This window comes from Schistocerca serialis, unplaced genomic scaffold, assembly GCF_023864345.2.
Source record: "Schistocerca serialis cubense isolate TAMUIC-IGC-003099 unplaced genomic scaffold, iqSchSeri2.2 HiC_scaffold_1221, whole genome shotgun sequence".
In the NCBI taxonomy this organism is placed as follows: domain Eukaryota; kingdom Metazoa; phylum Arthropoda; class Insecta; order Orthoptera; family Acrididae; genus Schistocerca; species Schistocerca serialis.
The window spans coordinates 20,001-25,000 of record NW_026047427.1 but is presented as its reverse complement, the minus strand read 5'-3'; positions in this window follow the sequence as shown (position 1 = coordinate 25,000).

Genomic DNA, 5,000 nt, shown 5'->3' with positions numbered 1-5,000 from the left:
TCGACGCCACCCACAAAGCATGCAGCCTCTGTCGACCACAGCACCCATACGCCAGTGCCTCTGCCGCACGAAGTCGTGGACCGGCAATCACACCACCTGCACCCGTTCGTGCCCCACCCCAACCGCCCAACTCGCATCGCCAGCGGATGAACGGCGGACGTTTCCCGCACTCGTAAGGTGCAATTCACACCTATAACATGCGTTTCATGAAGAGATATTTCCAATATGCGACATTCCCGCTGTCCCTATTCATGAGCTGCGAGCTGTACCACGTACAAGCTACAGACGCGATCGCATTGCTCACTGTACGGATTCTCATGCTGAGCCATCAGCTAGGAAGCGCCCCATCCATGTCGGCACCCGTGGGCGTTGCACTCGCAGTCGCAAAAAACGCTGGGCAAATATATATCTCGGAAGAGTAACGACAGTCCGAGCCTCCTGGCGTTGCACTCGCAGCCGCAAAAAAACGCTGGGCACATATATGTCTCGGAAGAGTAACGACAGTCCGAGTCTCCTGCGTGGGAAGAGTCTTTCTAGGCCCTGACCCACGGGAAGGGTGTAGCTTCCCCCATCCCGGACATTTGACGTCGTCACACTACCGGTATTGACTAATAGACTGATTGCTGATAATCATTAGCCATACACTGGGGGAAACGGCCGACAGGGGCGGCAACATAGTGGAGCCGCAGTGTCACTAATGTACAGAGATAGAACAGTTTCGACTGGAACTAGAGTAACCGTATACACGGCACTGATTAGTAATAGATGCAGAGCCATCAGAATACAGATAATATATACAACCGTCCCTATACATGCTGAAAGACTCTGCACACAATGAGAACCACACGTCAGCCAGACACTCTTATCACACACTACTCTCTTATCACACACAATATCTAACCACCAGCATGGAAGAACATCCAGTGCATCCTCTCCGCCACATGACACAATCCACACTATCATTACCAGACCGGGAGGTCCACCCAGAAAACACAATATCCCACCCTTCCGACATCCGCACATTGCTCAGCTAAGCCACGAACACCCACACATGTCCTACACAGTGGTGCACCCAACATCACAATACTGCCTCCTGTCACAGCACACAAACAATGGCAGGAATGAAAGACACAGATCTGCCACAACCATGGAATCGGAGCGCCGCCTGTCATGAGCCAAAAGTGCATCCTGACGTGACAAATCGGATAATACCGCAGGCATCCAATTACGATAATCACTATCAACGAACCTGCCGCCCCCCCCCCCAATACACCTTTCCCTACAACAATGTGTATCTGAACCTACGCTATATCGTACCTTAACCTAACCTATATCGTACCTTAACCTAACCTATATCGTACCTTAACCTAACCTATATCGTACCTTAACCTAACCTATATCGTACCTTAACCTAACCTATATCGTACCTTAACCTAACCTATATCGTACCTTAACCTAACCTATATCGTACCTTAACCTAACCTATATCGTACCTTAACCTAACCTATATCGTACCTTAACCTAACCTATATCGTACCTTAACCTAACCTATATCGTGCCTTAACCTAACCTATATCGTGCCTTAACCTAACCTATATCGTGCCTTAACCTAACCTATATCGTGCCTTAACCTAACCTATATCGTGCCTTAACCTAACCTATATCGTGCCTTAACCTAACCTATATCGTGCCTTAACCTAACCTATATCGTGCCTTAACCTAACCTATATCGTGCCTTAACCTAACCTAATTTGTGCCTTAACCTAACCTAATTTGTGCCTTAACCTAACCTAATTTGTGCCTTAACCTAACCTAATTTGTGCCTTAACCTAACCTAATTTGTGCCTTAACCTAACCTAATTTGTGCCTTAACCTAACCTAATTTGTGCCGTAACCTAACCTAATTTGTGCCGTAACGTAACCCATGTTGTGCCGTAACGTAACCCATGTTGTGCCGTAACGTAACCCATGTTGTGCCGTAACGTAACCCATGTTGTGCCGTAACGTAACCCATGTTGTGCCGTAACGTAACCCATGTTGTGCCGTAACGTAACCCATGTTGTGCCGTAACCTAACCCATGTTGTGCCTTAACCTAACCCATGTTGTGCCTTAACCTAACCCATGTTGTGCCTTAACCTAACCCATGTTGTGCCTTAACCTAACCCATGTTGTGCCTTAACCTAACCCATGTTGTGCCTTAACCTAACCCACGTTGTGCCTTAACCTAACCTACGTTGTGCCTTAACCTAACCCATGTTGTGCCTTAACCTAACCCATGTTGTGCCTTAACCTAACCCATGTTGTGCCTTAACCTAACCCATGTTGTGCCTTAACCTAACCCATGTTGTGCCTTAACCTAACCCATGTTGTGCCTTAACCTAACCCATGTTGTGCCTTAACCTAACCCATGGTGTGCCTTAACCTAACCCATGTTGTGCCTTAACCTAACCCACGTTGTGCCTTAACCTAACCCACGTTGTGCCTTAACCTAACCCACGTTGTGCCTTAACCTAACCCACGTTGTGCCTTAACCTAACCCACGTTGTGCCTTAACCTAACCTACGTTGTGCCTTAACCTAACCCATGTTGTGCCTTAACCTAACCCATGTTGTGCCTTAACCTAACCCATGTTGTGCCTTAACCTAACCCATGTTGTGCCTTAACCTAACCCATGTTGTGCCTTAACCTAACCCATGGTGTGCCTTAACCTAACCCATGGTGTGCCTTAACCTAACCCATGGTGTGCCTTAACCTAACCCATGTTGTGCCTTAACCTAACCCATGTTGTGCCTTAACCTAACCCATGTTGTGCCTTAACCTAACCCATGTTGTGCCTTAACCTAACCCATGTTGTGCCTTAACCTAACCCATGTTGTGCCTTAACCTAACCCATGTTGTGCCTTAACCTAACCCATGTTGTGCCTTAACCTAACCCATGTTGTGCCTTAACCTAACCCATGTTGTGCCTTAACCTAACCCATGTTGTGCCTTAACCTAACCCATGTTGTGCCTTAACCTAACCCATGTTGTGCCTTAACCTAACCCATGTTGTGCCTTAACCTAACCCATGTTGTGCCTTAACCTAACCCATGTTGTGCCTTAACCTAACCCATGTTGTGCCTTAACCTAACCCATGTTGTGCCTTAACCTAACCCATGTTGTGCCTTAACCTAACCCATGTTGTGCCTTAACCTAACCCATGTTGTGCCTTAACCTAACCCATGTTGTGCCTTAACCTAACCCATGTTGTGCCTTAACCTAACCCATGTTGTGCCTTAACCTAACCCATGTTGTGCCTTAACCTAACCCATGTTGTGCCTTAACCTAACCCATGTTGTGCCTTAACCTAACCCATGTTGTGCCTTAACCTAACCCATGTTGTGCCTTAACCTAACCCATGTTGTGCCTTAACCTAACCCATGTTGTGCCTTAACCTAACCCATGTTGTGCCTTAACCTAACCCATGTTGTGCCTTAACCTAACCCATGTTGTGCCTTAACCTAACCCATGTTGTGCCTTAACCTAACCCATGTTGTGCCTTAACCTAACCCATGTTGTGCCTTAACCTAACCCATGTTGTGCCTTAACCTAACCCATGTTGTGCCTTAACCTAACCCATGTTGTGCCTTAACGTAACCCATGTTGTGCCTTAACGTAACCCATGTTGTGCCTTAACCTAACCTATAATGTGCCTTAACCTAACCTAAAGTGCGCCGTAACCTAAACTATATTGCGCCTTAACCTGACGCACGTTGTCGCTGAACCTGCTCTGTAATTGTTATGCAACCCGTTAAAGTAGTGTAGTGTTGCCTAACCGCAACCCTCGCAATATAGTTCGCTACTCGCACTGCCCGGTCCCCTGTGTATCGCGTCATGTTAAACACCTTGCAGGTGTTGCTGACTTTCCACATGCTCCTGCTATACACTGTAGTGTGGATAGCAGCAGGACGTACATGCCCCCCCCCCTTCCCCCCTGCCTTCGCAAGCTGGTCGGTGAGAAGTTTGCATGTTCAATGCCCTTCGCATGCCGACGTACTCAGCCTACGTTGTGGTACGGCCTGTCACCTGTCCGCCGATGTACGCAAAACCCACAAACTGTACTGCACATTGCTCCGTATGTACTGAATGATACATCGTGGCCCATGTGACCGTATGACGACAGCGCCTAGCAACGGCGGACCATACAGTCCAAATATTGTGCACGCAGCTACGTGTCGTCTCCCTATAAGAGCTGGATTGCAGTGTGGTACGCCATACAGACGTGTGGGAGGAACGGACGCCCTGGATGGCGATCAGCATGAGCAGTCTGTTGATGTAGTGGAGCGTGTATTCGGACGTAGTCGTCTCTTCTCACACACCGTGATAGCATGTTGCACCGCGTTCCACATCTGCGACATGCTGCAGAGGCGGGCTGACAGTCGTTCGCGCAATGGACACCGCATACGTACGGGGTCTACCTTCCACGTGTTCTCTAGGCGTGCACATGTTGTTGCGTCTATGTGGGCAGACGTAGTGTGTTGTGACACCTGACACAGGCATGCAATACTCGTTGCAAATGGCGATGGACGTGTACGTTTGCTGGTGACGTTACGCAAATGAACAACCGGTAACCCGTTGTGGTGCGGTTGTTCTCGCTAGAGGTGAATCAGTGTTGGCGACGATCGGTCGAGCTATTAACCGGTTGTTTCAGGGATACCCACCATGCCCACGAACGTGAAAGGGGACCCACCATGCCCACGAACGTGAAAGGGGATCTGGGTGTGAGGCGATACGCGGCGGTGGCTGGGTGGGACCGTCCCCGGCCGGTGAGGGGGGGCCGCCCGGCGTGCTGGCAGCGCGGTGCGTGGGCGCACGCGCTACAGCCGGCTGGTGGGGGCGGCCGGTGGCAGGCGCGCCGGCCGACGGACGCGGCAGGCGGCGCAGCTGCGCGCCGGCGCCCCCTGCTCGCGGCGCCTTGCGGCCAAAGTAGGTCCTCGCGGGCCCGGTGCGAAGCGCGGTG